Here is a 26,648-nt window from a genome sequence, read left to right on the forward strand (position 1 = left end):
ATGTTGTTGGTTCTCTTGCTTTTGTATTACCTGTGCAAGCTTAATGGTGGTCTTCAAGAGAGATATTAAAAAAAAAAAAAAAAAAAAAAAAAAAAAAAAAGGAAAAATTAAAAAAGAAAAGAAAAGAAAAGAAAAGAAAAGAAAAGAAAAGAAAAGAAAAGAAAAGAAAAGAAAAGAAAAGAAAAGAAAAAGAAAAACCTGTAAAACATAAACAGTTTACTTTCTACTTTGTAAAAAAAAAAAAAGAAAAAAGGAAAAAAAAAAGAAAGAAAGGCAAAACTTAAATAGCGACATATTTTCTTTCCATGCAGAAAGTGCTACAACTCTACAAAGATTAATTCCTACTATACTGTACTGCAAATCTTCCTTAAGAGAAAAAGTATCCTTTAAAAGGAATTAGAAATGCATATCTGACTGACATGTGTGGGAGGATGGAAAGTCTTTTCATTGGCTATATATAAGATGACAATTAAAATCCCCTCCAGTTTACACTTGAAACCCATCAGAACAATTGAGCTATCATTTCTTGACATGCTATTACTAATTCTTGTGAACGTTAATTTGGGGAAAGTTAGTAAAAATAGAAGTTCTAATTGTGATGGAGATTCAGCAGTTGCACTGCATAGAACAATCCATGATGTACCTTTGTGAAATGCATCCCAGAGCTGATAAAGTATGCTCTGCAGTTCCTGTACCATCCACCAGTGGTTTGATCAGCCTAAAACATTTCCTGCAGAAAAGACTGAAAGTGAAAAAATATCCTCTGAAACCAAAGCTGATTCACCAGAAAGCAACCAAAACTGTTCAGATCTGTTGAGTTTTAAGTTCCCAGTGTTTCCCTCATTGCTGAGTTCAGATTGAATGAAACAGATTTACAAACCATTCTTTCGAGGGATTATGTTCTAACTATTGCCTTGAGCACTGGAACAGAAAAGAACAAATTAAAAGACTCGTCTTGGTATTATTCCCTTCACAGAAAGGGAGGGGGACGATAATTTGAAATTATTTGCCTTTTCCAAATGTCTGTTTTGGAACATACAGATGGAGACTTGCATCGGAGAATTAGTTAATAAAAGAAATCACAAGATCAGATTATGGCCTAATGATGCAATGAATCATGTTTTAAGAGACATTTCAGCCATTATATCAATGCAATACCCCATCATGCTGTTTATAAGTAACTGATTATATTTTAGCACATTTGCATATGAATAATTGAAATGGCTATGATTCTCCAAGAGTCTAGTGACAAAAGCAAGCATATAAAGATTTTTGTTTCTTCCCTGAGACTGAGAATTTGTGCATTTTCAGGCTTTGGGCATATTCAACACAGAGGCAAAGAACTTTATACATATATAGGTTGCTGTAATCAGAATGTTTTGTTGTAAGTTTTTGTGTTGGTTTCTTTCCAAAGAAACAGTTATCTAAAGTCCAGATCAGCATTACTTTGTTGTTCTTGGGTACTTACGTGATTCAGTTTTCATTTTGAATGATATATATTCTGAGGTTGTACAGTGACAGCATTTGCAAATGATGCACTGCAGTAAGCTTTATGCAGCATAGACAGGAATTGATCTACAAAACCATAAGAAAATGTGGTAACTCCATTAACAAAACTAAAAATATCAAAATATGTTAATCTTTCTGATGGGAAGAAATGTTTATTTTTGTTTTGACTGAGTGGATTTTTTTTTTTTTTTAAATTCTTGGAACAAATTCAAAAAGTTGAACTTGGGTGAAATTCACTAACAAAGTGCAACTGCCTGAGCCATCTGTGTCATTTCACATGAGAGGTAGTGTACAGTGCCTCCTGTCTCCATTCTATCCCAGACTATTGTGTTTGACTACATGTTCCTGAAACCAGTGTGACTACAACAGTAGTTGTGTTTAGTGACAACTAATGTGAAATGTAGCTGGTCACAGTGACTAATTCCTTAGAAAAGAACTGAGAATACGTGAACTGTTGTGTTGCAGTGCTACAGCCACTCAGGGGGAAGTAGTTCAGTCAGCCTGTTAGGAAAAAAAATGTGCAGTTCTTTCTGATAGAAATTGTGTCCTAGCACTGCACTTTTTTTTTATTATTATTATTATTATCCTCTCCCCCCCCTTTTTTTTCACATTATTGTTTATTGAAAACTCTTGAAATCTTGTAGGACTGAAGCTTGTTTAACTGAAGCATGCTGGAAGAGTAATCATGTTCAAAACTCTGAAAAAGACTCAACCAAGCTGCTAGTGTTCTGGTAATTCCTATTCTCTTGTAACACCAGAATGGTATTTGTGTTTTCTTTTGTTTACATCCCGTCCATCTCCTCTCTCTCTCTCTCTATATATATATATTTTGTTTGTTTGTTTGTTTGTTTGTTTTTCCTATGGATTTATTTTAGCTCCTTGTGATTCTGCGTGAATTACAGTATGTAAGAAATCTGACCCATGATTTTCATCTCAAACAGATACACTGATGTAGTTGGGGAAGAAAAAGTTTGGCCATGAATTGGGGTCAGCTGGGATCTTTCCATGACTCTTGCATTGACCTGCCATGTGATATTGGGTAAACTCTTCAAGCTTCCTGGTCTCATTTAATTTCCCCTATAGGCTCACCTTCAGTTCTCTACTAGCAGTAGAAAAACAGGGACATTCTATGTCCCTATACAGAGTGCCTGTCAGAGTGTTACTGATTTGATTTCAGGTCAGTATCAGCCAGAAAATGCAAAGCGTCTGGAATCTGAAGAACCACCTCTCTAGAAGCCTCATACAACACAAAGGAAATAACTTCATGATACACTGCTAGCTGAACAGACACACAAGTGTCAATCTGCTCCAGTGCAGGAGGGCTCTGCAGAGGGATTTTGATAAGCTGTACCAGTGCGCTGAGGCCAACTGTATGAGGTTCAACAAAGCTCAGTGCTGGGTCCTGCTCTTGGGCCACAACAACCCCATGCAATGCTACAGAAGGAGACCTCGTAGTATTGGTCAATGTCCAGCTGAAAATGGGCCAGCAGTGTGCTCAGGTGGCCAAGAAGAGCATCCAGGCTTATATCAGAAATAGCATAGCCAGTGGGATTAGGGAGGTGATTGTCCCCCTGTACTCAGCTCTGGTGAGGCCGCACCTCAAGTACTGTGTTCAGTTTTGGGCCCCTCGCTACAAGAAGGGCATCAAGGTGCTGGAGTGTGTCCAGAGAATGGCAAGGAAGCTGGTGAAGGACCTGGAGAATAAGTCTTATGAGTGGCTGAGGCTGCTGGAGTTATTTAGCCTGAAAAAAGAAAAGGAGGCCTAAAGGAGACCTTATCGCTCTCTACAGCTATCTCAAAGGAGACTAAATTGAGGTGGGGATTGGTCTCTTCTCCCAAGCAGTAAGGAATAAGACAAGAGGAAATGTCCTTAAATTGTACCAGAGGAAGTTTAGGTTGGATATTAGGAGAAAAATTCTTCACAGAAAGGGACGTGAAGCGTTGGAACAGGCTTCCCAGGGAAGAAGTTGAATCACCATCCCTGGAGGTCTTCAGAAAATGTGTAGGTGTAGTGCTTAATGACATTGTTTAAAGGTGGACTTGGCACTGCTGGGTGAATGGTTGGACCTGCTGATCTTAGAGGTCTTTTCCAACCTAAATAATTCTATAATTCTATTATTCTATGTTCCCAAGGGTATAGTACTGGGATTATTTTTGTTTAACATTTATACCAATAATCTGCATGAGGGACTTGAGTGCACCTTCATTAATTTCACAGATAGTACCAACTTAGGCAGGACTGCTTGAGGGTATGGAAGATTTGAAATCCATGAATTATATGGACATGATTTCATGATGGGATGCTGTAAATCAGGTTGATAGTTGGACTTGGTAATCTTGGAGGTCTTTTCCAACCTAGATGATCCTGTGATTCTATGTCTGCCAAAGAATCAAAGATCTTGGAAGAGAAGGAAAGAACAAAATAGAATCACCTATCCTAAATCCAGCCACCTAATGTATCTGGACGGTAACTTAGATGCCAATATTGCTGCAGTGGAGGTGATTGGTGTTGCTCAAGGAAAATAAGAGTCTTTACCTATACTCTGCAGTAGCTTTATGTTTTACAGGATGTAGACCTAAGGTTTTCATAAAGTTTTTGCTCTGAAATTGCTCTTGAACTAACATAAAGAAATTCTGGTGTACTTAAGGTAGTATTGCTAGTCCTTCTCTTTTCTGGTGGATGCTGCTGTAGAAAACTGAGGAGATGCTTTTAATTTGATCTGCATTTATTTCTCTCCTGCTTTGGCGTCTCTTTTAACAGCTGGTTAGGTAAATGTCTTAACCCTTGGAAATCTTCATTCCCCTTTATCGCTTTTTATATAGCTTGGTAGCAGAGAACACATTTGCACAGCAGAGTGATGTTCACACATGGAAAGTCTCCTTGAAAGACTGAAATATGAAATGTCTTAAAGCAAAGGGGCACAATCAATTCACATGGGTCTGATTGTTCTAGAAAAGAGGCTGCTACTTGTGACAGGTACATGTGGATGCCTTTAAATTGTTTCATATTGTCAGGAACTTCCTAACGTTGTTGTAGTACATTCAAGACAGAGTTTGTATTGGAAACTTTGAGTCTATGCTCTGGTGATAGGAAAGGCAGAAGAAAGAATTGAATATGTGATTGAAAAGACTTTAATTTAATATTCAATTGATAAAAGGAAAGTGTTTTAATTGGAATAGCTTTTATTAGGTATTCTTTCCATTATGCAGTTTTAGGCAGTTCATTAATTTAACTGTTGGTTGATAGGATTTTCTACCATTTATTTCCATTTGTTTTCATTTGTTTAATTCCTTGCTTGTCCATAAAAAAGGCCATCCTTGTTATTGGTAATTTTTTTTTTTTTTTTTAGCTAACAAGTTATGTAAATATTTTATTTCTGGCGGAAAATTCTCTCGGAAGTATATATCTTCTGTCCATTATGATGTTTTCATGGTAACAAACATTAAAGATGTACTTGCCTGGAATGTTCTAATGTTTGGGTTGAAATATTCTTTGCTTTATTATTCTACAAAAAGAAAAAAAAAAAAAAAAGCCAAACACTCTGGGAAAAGTAGTCTTAGTCATTCACCTAGCTTACATTGAAAAAGTTTTTAAATATATTTATTTTCACATAAAGTACATTTGTCTGTAGACTAGATAAAACAAGTGTATTTCAGGTTTAAGTGTCAGAATCACTTGTACCCCTAGGGACAGAAGAGTGGAGCAAGTGGCTGCCAGAGAACACATTCTGCTGTCCTTGCTCTGGCTCCATATTGAATTTCTACATCTGCACCTAAGCAGTGACCAAATTTACATAAACACTGACTAAGATAGCTATCTTCAGGCACTTGAGTCTGTTACTAGATTAACTCCGTCAGACCTGTGATATGCCCCTTGTTTAATTGAAGTCTTTTTTCTAATCTTCAGGGCTGCAGAGATCAGATAAGATTTTGCCTTTTTCTTCTGCTGTCTGATACTGGTTTAAAAGATGAAGGGAATAAAATATTTTTGTGTTGTTTCTTTTGATATGAGGTCAGCTTCTTTGGACATTTTTTTTTGGGGGGGAGGGAACAGGAATCATGGTATGGATGGTAAGACACTTGGAGAGAGTAAGACTATATTTGGTCACCAAATTTTGTAGCACTTGTGAGCTTTTGAAAACAGAGTCACTTATGTAAGCATATAAACAAGGGTATCAGAACAAGGAGCCATATTATCACTGGACAGGAGCTTTGTCTTTTCTTCAGGAGAAATTACGGCCAGAAAGGCTGACAATGAATGTGCAGAAAACAGAAATGGATACAGGCTATGCAGAACATAGTTTTAATATGAGACACCGTTGCCTATCTTCACACTTTCCATCCCCACTCACCTGCTTCTTTTCTGTTTCAGAGAATTCCTCCTATTCCAGCAAGAAACACTGACATCTTACTGGAACCCACAGGAATCAGAAAACTATGGCTGGTCAGAAGTGTCTGTTGTTGTTATAAAAAGAACAAGCTACATACAGGGCATCTCTGGCATTCACACATGCTTCCATTAATAAAAATAAATAAATAAATAGGGAAATAAAGACAGTATTCGTAATACAGGGCAGGGTTACTTGTTGAAAATCATTTTTATTCTTACAATTTTCCACCCAGTCTCTGCAAGAAATTAAAATAAAATAAATAATAATTTAGAATGCTTTGTTCAGAATAAGTATGTTTTCATACAACCTTAGTTTTTGGCAAAAAGCTATTGGAGATGTCTGTCAAAAGTCTGCATTTTAAAAATGCATAGCAGGGGAACAAACAAACAAAAATGAGTGAATTAACAAATCACCTTCTTCTGAGATCCAGTAAGAGATGATGAAGTAGACACCAGAACAGGACATAGCCTCTGCTGAACCTCAGTTTCTACTCTAGAAGTATAGAATCATAGAATGGCTCAGGTTGGAAGGACCTTATAGAGCATCTAACTCCAACCCCCTGCCATAAGCAGGGATGCCACCCACTAGATCAGGTTTGCCAAGACCTCATCCAACCTGGACTTGAAGACGTCCAGGGATGGGGCATCCAGAGCATCTTTGGGCAGCCTGTTCTAGTGCCTCACCACCCTTACAGTGAATAATTTTTTCCTAATGTCTAATCTATCCTCTTTTAGTTTAAGACCATTCCCCCTTGTCCTGCCATCATCTACCCGAGTAAACAGTCCCTCTCCATCCCTTTTAAAAGTAAGTATTTATACCTTTCAGTATTGAAAGTCACAATGAGGTCTCCCTGAAGCTTTCCTCTCCCTGAAGTCTCCCTTCTCCAGGCTGAACAGTCCTGGCTTTCTCAGCCTTTCTTCATAGGATTGATGTTCCAGTCCTCTTTCTACCCTGTTTTCCTAAGAAAAATTAACAGTATATTACCCCACAGTTTTCTGTACATTTGAATACTCCATTTAATAATTCTAGTACCCGATAGTCACTTTCAACCAAATTGCTGAGAGAAATGAAGACTCCAGTGATATTTCACTTTATTAGGTTTTGAGGAAATAGTGATGGCCAGGTAGAGGAGAGGACACTATAGATCCTGTCACTACCTGAAGGAGACATGCTAATCAAAATACATTTTTGTTAGCCTTCAAAGAAAGTACACAGAATGGCATACCTCACAGTGTTGCACTGCACACCACGTAGCTTTGTCTGTCCAGTGAAAAGTAAATGTGGGCTTAAAAATATGAGCTTGCTTTCCACTCATCTGACAGTGAACCTGTGAGAGGGCTTTGTAATATTGTGGCACCTGCTCCAGTGCTGATAAATTTGGAAACTGTCATGATAAAGCTGGAGAATCTGAGCTTCACATTTTAACCTGCTCCAACCACATCTGTTTCTATATATCTATATACATGTATATTACTATATGGTGTATTAAGGTTGCATTTCTTCCATACAGCTCTGGTATTTTCTCTAATTTGATTCTATCTCCTCTCTGTACTGTACTATTTTTTACCTTTGTTTTGTTTTGTTTTGTGGGGGAGATATCTAATTTCACTAGACCATAGAATGATTTTTATATCTCCTTAAGAAACAAAACATGGGTACACTGCTATTTTTTGTTTTTCCTGAAAAAAAAAAAAAAAAAAAAAAGAGTTGTATACAGTTGTTCCTGAAAAATAATAATAATAATTAAAAAAAAAAAAGCTGTATACAACTCTTTACAGTATCATCAATGGATTTAACATAAAGAGAGAATTCAGGATTATATCTGGCCATAAGTATGATGAATAGTAATAAGAGAAGTGGACGACTTGAGGAGAAAGCTATCACAATGTCAAAAGTCTATGAAACGTTTTCCAATTTTCTAAGGCAATTCTGTTCTAAGATATAAAATTCATTGCCTCAGATGGGGATGATCTTGACTTTCATTGATAATGTTGATGCCTCTGTTATTCAGGACACATTATATACTCCTAATTACATGTGTTTATAAACAAAACTGCACAGATTGCCTCTGGGGCTGAATTTTCAAATGCAAATAGTTATGCATGAAGAATAAGTTGGCAGAGCTCTGTTCTCAATTTGCCATTTTGCTCCCTGACTTTCACCCCCACAATCCCTAAGCCTTTTGTATGCTGGTCATGCTTCTGGCTTCATTGTCTTCATGGCAAACTCCAGATCAACAACAGCACAATATTTATGACTAAACATAATAGCTGCCGTCAAATATAATTACTTGCTGCTTCATTCACAAAAACTTAAAGCCTTAATGCATTAATTAATTTTCTTTGTATAAACTCCACATGATTACTATTAACTCTTCTCCTTATGGTGCAGTCCAGAGATCCTCATGGAGAAGGAAGCCTGGCTTTGAGTTAAATCCATGAAGTCTGAGTTAAACTCAGAGGAGTTAAACCCAAGTTCCTGGTGTTCTGGTCCAGTATCCTGCTTGCTCAACATTTCTTGCCTCTGTCACTTGGAGGTATGTCATTCACATTTCGTTACAAAATGTCAGTTTGTACCCTGCCTCTAAATGAAAGCTGATTTTTCCTTTCTAATCTTTCAGTATAATTTCCAAACAAAACCTTTCCTGAGAAAGAAGCATCGAGATGACACATATTGAGACAACAGATGCTTTACATGGTGTTGTGATATGGCTGCAGAGGACTGATGTAACTATTAAAAGAGCGGAAAGAGAAGAATTCTTAACTCCAACTTTTCTGTGAATTGGAAGAACATCTTAAATAACATAGTAAAATTCATAACACTTCTGATCTAATGTGGGTGGACATAGCAGGTGTTTGTAGAGAACATTCTTTGCACGTGGTCCTTGAGGGGATTACCTCTCTATGCAAGAGTATGGTGTGCCTCTTCACTACATGACTTCCACTTTGCTGGCCTCTCTGGATAGGAAGGATTCACCTTCAACCTTGTCAAAATGACAGAGATTTTCAAAAGTTGGACGGGATGGTGAGACTCTTAAAGGGATTCTCCTGCCATGCTCTGCAATGGTGCGGTCTCACCTTGAGTACTGTGTGCAGTTTTGAGAGTCGCATTATAAGAAGGACATAAAACTACTAGAGAGTCAGAAGGAGGCAAGAAAGATGGTGAAGGTCTAGAAGAGGGGATGACACATGAGGAGCACTTGACGTGACTGGGTTTGTTCAGCCTAGAGGAGAGGATACTGAGGGGAGGCCTCATGGTGGTCTACAGCTTCCTCATGAGGGGACTGGAGGGGAAGATGCTTATCTCCTCTTTCTGGTGACAGTGACAAGATCCGAGGGAACATCATAAAACTGTGACAGTGGAGGATCAAGGTAGACGTTAGGAAAAGGTTTTTCACTGAGATAGGGTGGTTGAGCACTGGAACAGGTTGCCCATGGAAGTGATCTGAGCCTGAAGGAGTTCAAGAAGCATTTATACAATGCTCTTAGAAACATGGTCTGATTTTGGGTTAGTCCTGTGTGGAGCCAAGGGTTAGACTCAATGGTCCTTGTGGATCCCTTCCACTTCAGGATATCCTGTGATTCTATATTCTATTCTATGATTAGTTTTTTCTTTTTATCAATCTGAACCTCCTCTGATTCAATTTTTGACAGCTGTCTCAGGTTCTCTTTCCATGCACCACTGTGAAGAGTCTGACTGTCTCTTCTTTATGACCTTTTAGATACTGGAAGACTACTATTAAGTCCCTCCAAAACTGTTTTTTCCTCAAGGCTGAAAAAGCCTTCTTAGATCCAGGACTGCATTTCACTTTGCCGAATTGTGTGATGTTCCTGCAGGCCCATTTATCCAGCCTTTCTGGATTTCTCTGAATGACAGTTCTGCACTCAAGTGGGTCAACTGCACCCCAGTTTGGTGTCATCCTCAAATGTGATGAGATGCATTATGTCTCTGTATGCAAGTCATTGACAACAATATCAAACACCAAGTAGGTTCCAAGATAAAACCCAATATAAGCCACCTGTGACTGGCCTCAAATGGACTAGATGGCTAACTTTATTCTTGGCTGCATTAGGATAAATGCAGGGGGCATCTTATCAATGGCAATAAATACCCAAGGGAAGGGTGCAAAGAAGACATAGCCAGGCGCTTTCAGTGGTGCCCTGTGACAGGACAAGAGGCAATAGGCACAAACTGGAGCACAAGAGTTTCCATATAAACATCAGGAAACAATTCTTTATTGTGCAGATGATTGAATACTGGCACAAGTTATCCAGAGAGATTGTGGAGTCACCCTCCTCAAAGATCTTTGAAAGCCATCTAGACATGGCTCTGGGCAACCTTCTGCAGATGTTCCTGCTTGACCAGGAGGATTGGACCAGATGGCCTCCAGAGATCCCTTCTAACCTTAACTATTCTGTGATTCTGAGTGCCCATCACCCACTGCATTCTGAACACAACTCACCCAGTTTTTCCACCACTTAGTAATATGCCCACATGGACTATTAATTTCCTTCTTGGACATGCTGTGGAAAAACATGCTGAAAGTTTTGCTAAATCTAGCTCGGTGACAACCAGTGTTTTCCCTGCATTTACACCATTACCACAGTCATCTTCTCCCATGATTTTAAATGCCATGCTGTTTTCATTAGTGTACCTGGAACATGAAAGTTAACTATTCTAAGTCTGTACTAATAAGCCAAACCAAATAATGCCACTGATAAATCTCATGCAGATCATCCAGCTCCAATGAGCTTCTGCATTTATCTCCTTTGCATCTCCTCCTGAACACTTTTTCCTTTTCATTGCTGTCTTCCTGATACCCATCTCTTAAAGATTTTAATCTTTGACAAGTAGGAGGGGAAACAGATAAGCTCCTGGCAAGTCTGACATCAGTCAGGCTGTGAAGGAAGTAACCTCATGATGATGTGATTTAGAGCCAAGGAGATGTAACTTGCCTTCATGGCTTATGAATATGGCATTTTGTTTTTTACCTCGGGGTAACACTCTCACACTCTGTGTGAGAGCTATTTTAAAACAAGGAAAGTTAATATATTTTTCTGTTTCAACACAAGACTGACTGACCAAAGGGTCAGTGCAAAATTGAGGTGTGTTGGTACATCTTGTTGCACAACTGTCATTCCTTGTCTTAATTTCTGTTTGTAACCTAGGAGTGCTGTGAGGCTCTGCAGATACCCTGAAGTAAAGAGCCCAGCTCTCTGTTTTCCTTTAAACCAAAGAATAGAAGCCAAGGGGTTGAATTTCTTTAAGATTAGAGAGACAGCTGTTGTTTTCCTGCTTTTTCCCAGACTGCAGCGTCACTACCTTTCGAATGTGTGTTAACCTCTTATTTTTTTTTTTCCATGTATCCTCTAGACCCTCCTGCTTCTGACCTGAGCAAAATTACTGTATTCTGTGGACATTATATTACCATGTATCTGGTAGAAACAAGACATAATCCACCAGTCCTAGTGGATCTGCTCTACATCATATTACATAAGCAAGATGATAGTTGTCGCCTTATATGTGAATCTACTACAAGCTATTTGCATAGCAACACATCACATAGAACATATTGTCTTGGGGAGGAGAAAAGGGAAACAAAATACTGAAAAGGTGCAAAATAACCAAACTTTTATTATTGTATTGTAGATACTGAGTGGTGAAAAAGAGAAGGCTATGAGTGACTTTGACAGTGTTTTAATTCTTTCTTGAAGATTGCGGTTTGTTCATTTCACATTTCTTGGCTCCAGTCCTAACGTCTTGATAAGGTTTTTGCACTTCTTTCCTCCCTGGTCTGTAAAGCAATATTCAGGTGAGCTTTCCACAAGAAAGGAACTCCAGCAAGTTAAAGTTAGAATTTTTTGGTTTGCTGTAATTATTTTTTTTTCACTGTATCCTAAGAAGATTTTAAAAATACATTAATAAGAAGTTTTAAACTTCTTCTGGGATTTTGCCACTGCTTGTTAACTGCTGAAGATTGTTTGCTATGTCTTCTCCTTTCCCTGTAAAGTAAAACATTATTTATAGAATAAAATGCATATGAATACACATATATATGCATAAAAATCCAGAAGCTGTAGAACACAAGATGATGGGGTAAAGCACAGTCCCTTGATCTTGCTAAAGTCTGGATCATCTACAATTACACACAAAGCTGGGAGGAATATGAGAGCTCTGAATTTGTCCTTCCTGCATGAACATATTTGGCTCTGCATAATTTACAGAGCACACAGAAGGCCTGATTCTAATTTCTGTGGGCAACTGGGATCTGTCTTTCTCTGACAATGCAAAACAGAAGCAGAAGTCCAAAAGTGTAATTTCCTGAATTTTGAACTGTTGAATTGTCTATGTGCAAAGCAGTCATATAACAAGAAATATATCTAAGCGCTTTTCATCCTTCAGCACTGTCACAGCCTTCTTGTACAGCTTTAAGAAACTCATGCCCTTGTTCCACACCTAATGACAATAGGTATCAGTCCTTTTGCCTTGCCTGTGCAGCTCTGTTGTAAACTCTTTCAAGAACAGGATGACCCCTCAGCCGTAGCATATACAGAATTACAGCCACAAAGCCCACCGTTGTACTACTGTACAACACAGTAATAACACATTCTGGTGGTATCTGGGTGTTTCATAGAATACCCATCACATTTACAAGAGAGCTGGAGAGGGATGAATGAATGAAAAAAGAGAGAGAGAGAGAGAGGATATAATGGCAAAGTTCCTATATCTGATAAGTAAGATATGGGTGAGGCAGACAGGAAAATAAAACAGAAGTAACTTTCTGAATACATGCAGGTTGGAAACATAACCCCTTTATGGCATTTTTCATGAGATATCCACCGTGAGATCAGAGTCCTCTATGCCCGAGCTTTTAATCCTGTAATATTTTTACTGTCAAGAGAGAATTGTGGTCATAGAAGCATTTTTTTCTGAGAACCTTGAAGCATATTTTGTATTGAATATTGTTTTGTTTCTTTTTTTGTTTGTTTGTTTGTTTTATTTCATTTGGGTTTCTTCAGGTACTCCAGCATAGGTCTATTGTTATTTTGTTGGAATATTCAATAAACCCAAAATCCAAATTTCCTTTATTTAGCTCTGTATTTAATATTCATACTATTTCTGGAGTTGGCTAGCAGAGAATAAGGATCAGACCTGAGACTGGGAAGGGATTTTGGTCCTCAAGGAGTCAAAAATTATTTTTTAACCAAACTGCTACATTATTTCATAAAAAGGGCAGAAAAGAGCAGATATGAAGGCTGAAGACTAGCTTCAACATGGCTTCAACAAAGCATTTACCACAGAAATTATCACAGTCTTAACTGTCACTTAGTAAAAATCAAGGAATGGCACTGAAGATACTACCTCTGCTTTCGGTTCATGGAGAATGAGTTGGGGAAAGTATAAAAGCACTGCTGTCCTTCTACCATTCAGGATCCAGCAGCTTTGGATACAAAGCGGAAGGCATGCTACATAGCCATGACCCAGAGCACTAATTTAGGTTCCTACAGATAGAGCAGGTACTGCTTCCAAGATGATTTGTACCTGAGCTGGCATCCATCTGGCAAGGATGTTTACAACAGCAGGGAAAATGAGGCAATAGAGCTGTGCTGGCAGCAGGCCTCTCAGAACTTATCCTCAGGGTTTGCCATGTGCAGTTCATCTTGCTTCTATGTAATGGGTTTATGTGGCAAGGTTTTGGTTTGGTAGCATGGGGCTGCAGGGGCAGCCTCAGTGTGCAGAGCCCAGCAGCTGCCCCATGTCAGAGCAGAGCCAGCTCCAAAGGGACCTGCTGCTGGCCAGAGCTGAGCCAGGGAGTGATGCTGGTTGGGCCACTGTGAGAGCAGATTGAAGGAAAGGAAAAGACTGCTGTGCTACAGCAGCTGGGAGAACACCAGCCCTGCAGCCCCCCGGGTCAAGTGCAGCAGGAGGGCAGGAGGTGCTGCAGGCAGGCAGCAGCAGTTCCCCTGCAGGCTGTGCAGGGAGAGGCCCCTGGTGGAGCAGGCTGTCCCCCTGCAGCCCATGGGTCCCACATGGAGCAGATCTCCACGCTGCAGCCCCCCCATGGGTGGAGGAGCCCACGCAGGAGCAGGGGGTCTGGGGGGAGCTGCCGCCCACCCGTGCTGGAGCAGTTTGCTCCTGGGGCATGGATGGATGGACCCTGTGGGACGGAGCCGTGTGGGAGCAGTGCTTGAAGCTTCGGAGACGAAGCATCAGGGACTGACCGCAGCCCCCATTCCCCTGTGCTGCTCAGGAAAAGGAGAGTGGATGGAGGGAAGGTGCTTTTGGTTTGCTTTTCCTTTGTTTCTCACTTCTCTAGCTTGTTAGTAATAGTCAATAAATCTTACTATCTCCCTACTCTGAGTCTGTTTACAACCCAACAATTGTCATGATAATTGTTGGGTGGTCTCCGTGTCCTTGTCTCAACCCCTGAGCCCTTTGCATATTTTCTCTCCCAGTTCCTCTGAGGACAGGGAATAAGAGAGCAGTGTGGTGGAGCTTGGCTGGCTGTCAGCGTCAAACCACCAGATTCTCTGTCGGTTGTGCACCATGCAGTCACCTTTCTGACTGTGAAAGAGACATAGTGAGTAGCTGATAGCCTCTCTACTTGCCCCTTTATTTTTCAATTCATGAAAATTTCTGTGCCAGTAGAATATGATGTTTACCTTGGAGTCTAGTATTTGTTTGAAAGGTAGTGTAACTTGTTAATATATTGTCGATAAGAACCACCTGCATTGCTGAAAAGCAATAGCTTTTCAGGCATTGTTCAGTGAGCTAAATTCTTCCTGTTTGTGTATAGCACCAGGCATAATTAGAACATATGGTAAGAGAAGAAGCCCTGAAGGCTCATGCGGCGTTACCTTCTTTCCCATCTGCTTCAGGAGCTGGGTGTCTTGCCTTTGTTGCTTATAAATCGTTTAGTCAAACTAACTGTTTCATTTAAAAGTGAGATTGAAAGGGAAATGGAATCTTGTAAAGGTCTTTGCCAAATCTGTTGTTACTTGAGTGGTGCCTTTGTTAGAACTCTAGCAGTTGGACTAGGAACATGGACAGCAGTTTGGTGGGTTTTTTTTGTTTGTTTGTTTGTTTTTGCTTGTTTGTTTTGTTTGTTTGTTTTGAGAAACATTTTAATTTAGCTACCATGGTAGAGGATAATAAAAATAAACTTGATTGTAGGCCAGAGTACACCATACAAGACAGCAACCATGAACTGGATGGTAAAAAGAAAGACCACCTAAACTCCCTGTTTTAAAGGAAATTCTCCATTTGGAAGATTTGAATTGCAATGTTTGCATTCTTAGGATAGATGATAATTGTACTTGTATCTGAGAATTCTGCCAAGTGTTCACATTCCTGTGGCCTGAACCCCCGATCTGTCCTCTCCCAATAGCAACTTGGGATTTGCCTTTCTGCAACTCAGTCACCTTTCTCCATCTCTGCCTAGACTGACATCTTGAGCAGTAGCCTCCAAAGTGAGATTGCCACACCACAGGGGCTACATACACATAGCAGTTCATTTGGAAGGAAATATTAGAAGGAAACATTTTTGGTACCATTACAAATAAGACAAGCCAAAACATTAAAAATATTGTTTATTTCATTGATAAGTCATCACAGAATCACAGAATGGCTTGGGTTGGAATGGACCTTAAAGATCATCTTATTACAACCCTACTGCCATAGGCAGGGGTGCCATCCACTAGATCGGGTTGACCATCCAGCCTGGCCTTGAACACCTCCAGGGTTGGGGCATCCAAAGCTTCTCTTGGCAACCTGTGCCAGTGCTTCACTACCCTTACAGTAAAGAATTTGCTCCTAATGTCTAGTCTATATCTATCCTCTTTTAGTTTAAGACCATTCCCCCTTGTCCTATCATCATCTACCTGAGTAGAGAATCCTTCTCCATCTTTTCTGTAAGACCCCTTTAAGTATTGAAAGGCCACAATGAGGTATCCCCGGAGCCTTCTCTTCTCCAAGCTGAACAGTCCCAGCTCTCTCAGCCCTTCTTCATAGGAGAGGTGCTCCAGCCCTCTGATCATCTTCATAGTCCTCCTCTGGGCTCGCACTAAGAGGTCCAAATCTTTTTTATGCTGAGGGCCCCAAACCTGGACACAGTACATGTGGGACCTCACGAGAGCAGAGTAGAGGGGGATGATCACCTCCTTCAACATGCTGGTCATACCTCTTTTAATGCAGCCCAGGATGCAGTTGGCCTTCTGGACTGCAGGAGAGCACTGCTGGCTCATGTTGAGCTTTTCATCCACCAGAATCCCCAAGTCCTTCTCTGCAGGGCTGTTCTCAGTGAGTTCTTCTCCCAGTCTGTGCTCCTGTCTGGGTTTGCCCTGACCCAGGTGCATCACCTTGCAGTTTCACTTGCTGAACCTCATGCAGCTCACATGGGCCCTCTTCTCCAGCCTGTCCAGATCCCTTTGAATGGCATCTCTTCCTTCGTTGATATCAACTGCACCACTCAGCTGGGTGTCATCTGCAAACTTGCTGAGGGTGCACTCAGTCCCATTGTCTATGTCATTGATGAAGATATTGAAAAGCACCCATCCCAAGACAGACCCCTGAGGGACATGGCTCATCAACCGTTTCTACCTAGACATAGTACTATTGACCACCACTCTCTGGATCCAGCCATTGAGTCAATTCCTTATCCACTACATGGTCCACTGCTCAAATCCATATCTTTCCATTTTAGAAATCAGGATATCATGTGGGACCATGTCAATGGCTTTACAGAAGTCCAAGTAGATGACAATGGTCAGTCTTCGCTTGTTGACTGATGCAGTTACTCCATCACAGAAGGCCACCAGACTGGTCAGGCACAATTTACCCTTGTTGAAGCCATGCTGGCTGTCCCGGATCACCTCCTTGTCCTGCATATGCCTTAATATTGCCTCCAGAAGGATTCGTTTCATGATCTTCCCAGGCACAGAGGTTAGGCTCACTGGTCTGTAGTTCCCCAGGTCCTCCTTTCCACCCTTTTTAAAAATAGGAGTGATGCTTCCCTTTTTCCAGTCACTGAGGACTTTGCCTGACTGCCATGATTTTTTAAATATGATGGAGAGAGGCTTGGCGAGTACATCAGCCAATTCCCTCAGGACCATGGGATGCATGGGACCAGGCCCCACAGACCTGTACCTGTCCAGTTTCATCAAGGGGTCTCCAACCTGCTCTTCACTGTGGGAGGGACTCTGCTCCCCCAGCCCCCACCTAGAGATTCAGGAACACAAGAGATGTGGGAAGCCTGACTACCAGTGAAAACTGAGGCAAGGAAGGTAAGTACCTCTGCCTTCTTCACATCTGTCATTACCAGTACTCTGTCTTCACAGAATCACAGAATCACAGAATTTCTAGGTTGGAAGAGACCTCAAGATCATCGAGTCCAACCTCTGACCTAACGCTAGCAGTCCCCACTAAACCATATCCCTAAGCTCTACATCTAAACGTCTTTTGAAGACTTCCAGGGATGGTGACTCCACCACTTCCCTGGGCAGCCTGTTCCAATGCCTCACAACCCTTTCAGTAAAGAAGTTCTTCCTAACATCTAACCTAAAACTCCCCTGGCTCAACTTAAGCCCATTCCCCCTCATCCTGTCACCAGGCACGTGGGAGAACAGACCAACCCCCACCTCGCTACAGCCTCCCTTGAGGTACCTATAGAGAGCGATAAGGTTGCCCCTGAGCCTCCTCTTCTCCAGGCTGAACAAGCCCAGCTCCCTCAGCCGCTCCTCGTAGGACTTGTTCTCCAGGCCCCTCACCAGCTTCGTCGCCCTTCTCTGCACCCGCTCAAGCACCTCCATGTCCTTCTTGTAGCGAGGGGCCCAAAACTGAACACAGTACTCGAGGTGCGGCCTCACCAGAGCTGAGTACAGGGGGACGATCACCTCCCTAGCCCTGCTGGCCACACTGTTTCTTATGCAAGCCAGGATGCTGTTGGCCTTCTTGGCCACCTGAGCGCACTGCTGGCTCATATTCAGCCGACTATCCACCATCACTCCCAGGTCCTTCTCTGCCAGGCAGCTCTCCAACCATTCCTCTCCCAGCCTGTAGCTCTGCTTGGGGTTATTGCGCCCCAGGTGGAGGACCCGGCACTTGGCCTTGTTGAACTTCATGCAGTTGACCTCAGCCCATCAGTGCAGCCTATCCAGATCCTCCTGCAGAGCTTTCCTACCCACAAGCAGATCGACACACGCACCTAACTTGGTGTCATCTGCGAACTTACTGAGGGTGCACTCGATGCCCTCGTCCAGATCATCGATGAAGATATTAAAGAGGACTGGCCCCAGCACCGAGCCCTGGGGGACACCACTAGTGACTGGCCTCCAACTGGACTTGGCTCCATTCACCACGACTCTTTGGGCCCGGCTATCCAGCCAGTTTCTAACCCAACAAAGCGTGCACCAGTCCAAGCCAAGAGCAGCCAGTTTCTTGAGGAGAATGCTGTGTGAGACGGTGTCAAAAGCCTTGCTGAAGTCAAGGTAGACCACATCCACAGCCTTTCCCTCGTCCACCCAGCGCGTCACTTTGTCATAGAAGGAGATCAGGTTCGTCAAGCAGGACCTGCCTTTCATAAACCCATGCTGACTGGGCCTGATCGCCTGCTTGCCCTGCAAGTGCCGCGTGGTGACTCTCAGGAGGATCTGCTCCATGAGCTTCCCCGGTACTGAGGTCAAACTGACAGGCCTGTAGTTTCCCGGGTCTGCCCTCCGGCCCTTCTTGTAGATGGGCATCACATTTGCTAGCCGCCAGTCAACTGGGACCTCCCCCAATCACCAGGACTGCTGATAAATGATGGACAGTGGCTTGGCCAGCTCCTCTGCCAGATCTCTCAGTACCCTTGGGTGGATCCCATCCGGCCCCATCGACTTGTGCACATCCAAGTGCCGTAGCAGGTCACCAACCAGTTCTTCATGGATAGTGAGGGCCACATCCTGCTCCCCATCCCCTTCCACCAGCTCAGGGTACTGGGTATCCAGAGAACAACCAGTATTGCCGCTAAAGACAGAGGCAAAGAAGGCATTGAGCACCTCCACCTTTTCCTCATCTCTTGTAACTAAGTTTCCCCCCGCATCCAGTAAAGGATGGAGATTCTCCTTAGTCCTCCTTTTTGTGTTGATGTATTTATAGAAATGTTTTTTGTTATCTTTAACGGCAGTAGCCAGATTGAGCTCCAGATGAGCTTTGGCCTTCCTAATTTTGTCCCTGCACAGCCTCACTACATCCTTAAAGTCCTCCCTAGTGGCCTGCCCACTTTTCCAAAGATTATAAACCCTCTTTTTTCTCCTAAGATCAAGCCACAATTCTCTGTTGAGCCAGGCTGGTCTTCTTCCCCGCCAGCTCGTCTTTGGGCACGTGGGGACAGACCGTTCCTGCACCATAGGTGCTACACCCTCCCTAGTCTTCCTTTTGTAGCCAATGTACCTGTAGAACCCCTTCTTGTTACTCTTTGCATCTCTCACCAAGTTTAGCTCTGTCAGTGCCTTGGCTTTCTGGATCCCATCCCTGCATATATGAACAGCATATCTGTACTCTTCTTAGGGCATGTGGCCCTGTTTTCACCATCTGTGTATTTCCTTCTTTTACCCAAGTTTGACCAGCAGATCCTTATTCAGCCATGCTGGTTTCCTACCTTTCCTTCTTGATTTATTACGTATGGGAATAGAGAGCTCTTGCGCTCCAAGGAAAATATCTCTAAAGAGTTGCCAGCTCTGATCAGATCCTCTCTCCTTAAGGACTGTGTGCCATGGGCTCTCATTCACTAATTCTTTGAACATCTCGAAGTTTTCTCTTCTGAAATTCAGGGTCCTGACTTTGTTCTTAGCCAAACCTGTAACCCATGAGATCACAAACTCAACCAGGGCATGGTCACTGCAACCTAGGCTTCCTCCAGTCTTAACTTCTTTAATGAGCTCTTCCACACTGGTGAACACAAGGTCCATTAATGCTTCTTCTCTGGTTGGTTTGTCTAATACCCAAACAAGGAAGTTGTCCTCCATGGACTCCAAGAGTCTCCTGGATTGCTTTCTGCCTGCCACATGGCTTTCCCAGCAAATATCTGAGTGGTTGAAATCCCCTAGGAGGACAAGAGCCTGTGAGTTTATCCATTTCTACTTTTGGGTATGCTTTATAAGGTACATACTATATCATTAGAATAGTGCAGGTATATAATATATGAATAAACATATATGTACATGTATATATCGAGAGAGGTGCATGCTCAAAAAGTTTGCACTGATACGTGTGCAATCAATCAAAATTTTGGATACCATTGACCTAGGAAAAACAATTAGTTCCGATGTAGAGTGCCTAATAAAGTAAAATTTCCGTGGCAAGCATTGACTTTGTGCTTTATAATAATGCAGATCACACAACACTGGAAACACTCTAGTAGAAGTAATTTTGCTGATTTGTTTTTATTGTTGTTCTTTGTGCGTGTGTGCGTGCGTGTGTGTGTTAAAAAGAGGTATTAGAAGAGAAGGAAAGGGAGTAAAAATCCATATTATGATGCTTACGCACTCCAGAGAGAATCAAATCATTATCCATCTCAAGCTGTTGAATATTGTAGCTAGTGTTTGTTGTCCCATTTTCTTCAGATCAGGCTGCTCTGTCCTATGCCTGCCTGGAAAATCTTGGGTTTTTTTTTTGTTTTGTTTTTTTGTTTTTTTTTTTTTTTCAGAATGACCTCTACTTTTCAAATTTCAGTACATATGTTCCATGAGAGCCCTAAGTATTGTGGTCTCTATGAATTTAAAGTCCTTATAGATTACACCTTCCTTTGCTGAAATGGGACAGAACTCAGAGAAAGCGCAATTCTTAACATTCAGTAGCATAAATTATTGTTTTCAAGTAAACTATGAGAACGCCCTGCCCTCAGCGTTGTCATAATATGGAATAAATCACTTGTATCTACTTTCAGTTGAGTGGCATATAAGGTATTGTAGTTTTGTCTTTCAACTTTTTCTGACTTTTTGAAGACAGAAGGTTCTTGTGGTACTGCATCCATCTTCCCATCCTTGTGCTCATGAAATGAGCACATCCATCCCATCCATCTGCTCATGAAATAATTCCTTCACTTACCCTTATGTCTGTCCGTCCATCTGTCTGTCCATCCATCTATCCACCCACCACTTCCTGAATAATGGAGCTGGACTTGTAGATAAGTGAATGACTCTCACTGTCTTTGCATATTTGCAAAAATCACAAGAAAACATTTTTGTGTACAATGATGAGAATCTGAGAACTATTTTACTCAACTGAAAGAGTATATATTCTGATTTTTTTTCCCAATATCAAAGCTTTAGCAACTTCTTTTTGGTTACTTGTATTAAAAAAAAAAAAAAAAAAAAAAGAGAGAGAGAGAATGTTATTTTGTGGTGATGAAATTTGAGAATAAAACTTTTACCTCACTGCATATAAGTGCACTATACTCTGTCATTGTGGCACAACAGACACACCAAGACATGCTTCATTTTTGTTTAAAGATGACGATTCAATTGTAAGTGTAAGAAATTAAACTTCATAGGTGGAACTACAAGGTAGAAATAATTTTAAAATATCCCTCATGTTCTTTGAAGGAAGACCATAATTCTGACAGGAGAGGTATCCAGCTCTGAGTCACAGGATAAGATAACTACTGATATCCCCCTACTCTGAGTTTCTGGGCATGATGATACATACAAGAAAGAGGAGGATTTTAAAAGTTCGGTTAAGTTGCAAGAGACCTATTTCTTCCTTCCAATTAAATCAGGGAAAAGGTCAAGAAACGGGAATTTGATAACAACCCATGAGACAGGTGTGGATCACCAGGGCTTCTTTAGCTGCTAAATTTGTCCTGAAAAACTGTTGTCTGTAAACTAAAGATAGACATTATTCAGATTAGAAATATGGTTCTTGCTTTTAAGGTAGAGGGCAATTAACAATCTTTTGATACCTTTAGTGAATCCTGGTCATCCAACTATAGGAAAATTTCCCGCGGCACAGTGAACTCTATGTATTTTATTTGAGAAAATGGCAGAGCCCCCGTGTGTGTTCTTGAGGAAGAAGAAGGCCATCTGACACTTTGTGCAGAACGAAGGTGGATGGTCAGAAGGGTGGATGCACAGGTTTTCATAGAAAAGAAAAGGAAAAAATATTATCCTATTATCCCTGTATTATATCAATTGTATATACTATATAAATATAATTCATATATGTGTATCATTGTAGTTTTTTGTCTTCTCATGTTACACTTACTCAAATCATACTACAGACATCATGCTTGGATAAGACAATGAATAAATCATGACACACTTTCCTAACATGCATGCATGGTTTTTCAGTCCTAGAATGCTATAGATGAGGAATCAAAGTCTGAAAACAAAATCCGACCCTGAAAAGCTTTGAGTGCCTTGAATTCTGCTTCATTGACAAAACTGAGAACAAAATACAGTCACAGCTTGAAGAGAAAAGAAGCCATGGAAATGCTTACTGAAAACATGCTGCTCCAGTATTTTAAGTCAAATGTATTCTTCTTTCCCTTAGCTTCTCCCAGGGTTTGGATTAGATCAGCTATTCTGTGTCTTGAGGAACTGATGTACAGCACATGTTGCTGAATAATATGTACCTGCTAACTGAACTGCATCAGAGAACCTCCTACAGGACAGCTGGGAAACAAGGACTCAACTCTGCCTCTGTCTCCCTGAATTCTTTGATCTGTGATTACCTCAAAGGTCATCATGCACATCACCTTTGCCTGTGTTGTCCGATCTGACTGCTCTGAAAGCAGTTTCTAAATAATAAAGAAATAGAAATGACCTGGCATACAAGACAGTCAGTTCTGACTAATTGAATTAGGGCACATGGATTGGTAAGATTACTTTAGCAACTCTTAAGATACAATTCTTTGCTACCAGATTTTATTGCTAGGGCCTCAGGGGGCACACAATACAATATTTAACTAGTCATGGAGGCTGGAGAAAGCCCCAGGAGCCTGGAGAGGTCAGACATCCTACTTCTTTGTAAAAAGGGAAAATGAGACCATGGGGAACAAAAACCAGCCAGACTTCATCCTGGGGAGAGATTCCTAGGCAAATTATTAAGCAATACATTTAGAAGCTCCCAAGAGCATATTAAAAGGATAGAAAACAGCTGATATGGATTTGTCAAGAATAAATCATATCAAACTAATACAATTTTCTTCTTTGACTGGATGTCTGGCCTTGCAGGTAAAAGAAAAGCTGCCAGTGTGATAGATTTTGATTTCAATGAGGCTTCTGAACCAGGTTGCCCTGGTTCTGCTTTACAGACAATGTGGAGAGGAAGGGGCCTCTAAACAGCAGGAGAGATCCCTGTGATTCACCCCATGATTTGATTTGAAGTGCCCTGAGGAAGAGGGCTGTCTCTTTTTGTTGACTGGCAATTTCTTTCTTTCTTAATGGACCCAAGGGTCTTATAAATTGTCTTGCCAATTATATTCCCAAGGTGAGGTAGGCAAAAGCTGGACCATTTCAAGAGACCTTTCCAGCCCCTGATGGCTATCTCGATAACAGGCAGAGTTACCAGGGCTGGAGGACCCCATGCACAGCCAGCGAGTGTCTCTGCAGCAGCAGTGGGGATAGAGATGACTTCCCCATCACAGGTCTGTGAGCCAGCACACAGGTTTCAAGGGAGCAAGAAACCCAGCTGTGATATCTATTTATGAGGGGTTTTGTGGGGATATGGGAGAGGGGATGAATTGAGATTAACTGTGCTTTCCTGATAAGTATAGCTTTGATTTCTCAGGATCATTTTTGTCAACTCTCATATAGGAAAGCCTTGTATGAGCCACTTTACAAGTCCAAATCTGAAAACTGGGTGGTGGCTTAAGTGAAACTAGCAGGTCATTTTCAGATGTTGTTAAGCCAACAGCAGCAGCAAGCTGGAATATACCCAGAAGTGGGCTTGACAGACAATTTGTATTCCCCCAAACTCCCTCCTGTAGTTGCTCCTATACAGCTGGCCTTTATCCATGGTGTGCTTCTCAGCCTTAGAATCATAGAATCACAGAATAATTAAGGTTGGAAAAGACCTCCAAGATCATCTGGTCCAACCATCCCCCTACCACTAATATCACCCACTAAACCGTTTCCCTAAGTGTCACATCCAGCCTTTCCTTAAACACCCCCACAGGGTCGGTGACTCCATCACCTCCATAGGCAACCCTTTCCAATGCCTGACCACTCTTTCTGAGAAGAAATGTCTCCCAGTTTCCAAGATGAACCTCTCCTGGTGCAACTTGACGCCATTCCCACTTGTTCTCTCTAGTAATCTGCAAGAAGAGGCTAATCCCCAGCTCCCACAACTTCTTTTCAGTAGTTGTAGAGGGAAATAAGGTCTCCCCTGAGCCTCCTCCAGACTAAACAACCCCAGTTGCCTCAGCCACTCCTCATAAGACTTGTGTTCCAGACCCTTCACCAGCTTCGCAGCCCTTCTCCAGTACAGGATAGGAGCTTCAGGGGAACGATTCACTGTGACAAACTATACGCGCACTGAAGAGCTTTCAAAAGGTGTCAGTGAACTGCACAGCTTCCAGAAGCATCTGAAGACTAAAGTAAACTTCAGGCCCCACCAAGAGAAGGTATTGTGTTACAATGCAGATTAAGTACACTTGGAGTTTAGATTCCTCCATGTCCTCCAAGCTGCCTATTTACCAAGTAAGAATGTAAATATGTTAGTATTTCCAAAGTAAATGGAGTTGTAACTAACTTTAACATGCTATGAGGCCTTCATTCAATATTTGATGAAGCTGTACTTTGTCCTCCTTCTCCCATGTATTTCAGACTTTACAGAAGCGGTATCTCAGTAACTGCAGGCAATACAGAAATTTAGAGCTGGACTGATAGATGCCTGGTTTGAATATAATGGTGTTTTACAACATGGGAAAGGTTAGTAGGCTGTGATCACTCCACTCCACAAGCTTTCCCACCTTTCCCAAGGTTAACTGAAATCCACTGTTTGTCCCACTGGCAGTTTATCCCACTAAGTTGTCAAATAAGCTTTTCTTTTTGCTGCATCACATCCGTTGTATATTAGTTCTCTGTGCTGTGAAACCCAGGAGACTCAAAGTTCTTGCCTTTGAAGCTATTATTTTGTGGTTGTTTTGTCATTGTTTGTTTTCTTTGTTTGTTTGCTTGTCTGTTTTGTTCAATTGGCTCTAGCATGACATAAGACCAAACTCAGTCAGACTACAGGCATCTCGTGTACTTTGATATCTCAGACAATTTTGCATCATTAAGGCACAAAATCCTGCTGCTAAACTTATTCCTGGCATCAGTAAATCCAATCCTGTCTAAGCTGTTTGAGCTGCAGACACTTCAGGGCAATGATTCCTTTTAACCTTTTTTATGCCTGGAGTCTACATGAGACACTTTTCCTCTCCATGCTGCCATTATATCAACAGAAGAGGAATGTATAGGCCCAAGTGTAATGGTTACATTATGGTGATCCAAACTTTAAGGCTTTGTTCTCGCTTCAGTTTTTACCTCAATCATACCAGAAAATCTTAAAGAAAACTAAATCACTTATAATTTACTACATATTCTGCTGAGTTGCTTTTTTTTCCCAGTAGAGATGCTGATTGCTCATCTTTCCTGGGTGTTGTACCCAGCTGATGAAACTGCAGCTGTCGGCTAGCCTTTCATCAGTGCAATGGAGCATGTTGAGGCAGCCTTGCTAGTGCTGTGAGGCATGCACAGTCATGGTGAGCCTTGGCTTGTTTCAAACTTATTCATTTTTTTCCAGTCCCCAAGTGATTATCATTATCACTTGATATTAACCTGCATGCCAGAAACCAGAATACCCTAGGAATATGCTTGGAAATCCAATTTGCACTAAATAGTAGTGTCTTCAAAGTAATTACACATCTGTTTATTACACCTGATGATTCTGACATAAAATGAAGGAGACCGTTGCAGCATTACATTATAGTAATGCTATAGTAATTTCATCACCAAAATATAGTCACTGGTTTCCATAAAGAAGAAGGAAAAAAAAAAAAAAAGAAAAAAAAAAAAAAAAAGCAGCTATTAGTTTTCCTCTTACTATTAATTAAATCATGCCTGAAGGTGTGAAACTGTCAAACAAGTCTAACGCTCTGAATAAAACATGAGAGGAGTTGTAAATGTTACTATTCAGATACAGTAGGTAGTTGCGGTTGCTTTAGCAGTGCCCCAGCAGGTATGAGAGTGCTCCGGTGCAGTGAATTGCCAAGTGCATCTTCTGAGATATCTTAGTAATACTTGATTGAGATTCTGTATGGCTTGCTTTCATGATTTTTCCTTGTATTAATAACTTTCTAATACAGGCAGTGAACGAAGGGTTTTCACATCTTCTGGGGAGATGTGATCCAATACAGAACGATCAGCACTTGGCATTTCATCACATTTCCTGTCTTAAATGACCAATTTCTGGTGTTATGTGATTACTTCATATTTCTCATTAAAATAATATGCTTTTAGATGTCTCCGTTGAAGAGCTTGAGAAGGGCTTGAGAATGGAACACATTCAACTTTCGAGAGTCAAAACTGGAAGAGTCACAGAGTCAAGAAAAGAAAGCACTTGTAGTTTAAAAATAGTTATATTTAAGTCAATCTCATGCATAAAAATTATTCTAGGTGCTGCCAAAAACAAACAAACCAAACCAATAACAACAACAACAAACAAACAAAAAACACTCAATTTTTAATGTAGGACCATAGAGTCTTAAGTCTTTTTTTTTTTTTTTTT

The sequence above is a fragment of the Aythya marila genome, assembly GCF_965140915.1.
Source record: "Aythya marila genome assembly, chromosome: Z".
Classification (NCBI taxonomy): Eukaryota; Metazoa; Chordata; class Aves; order Anseriformes; family Anatidae; genus Aythya; species Aythya marila.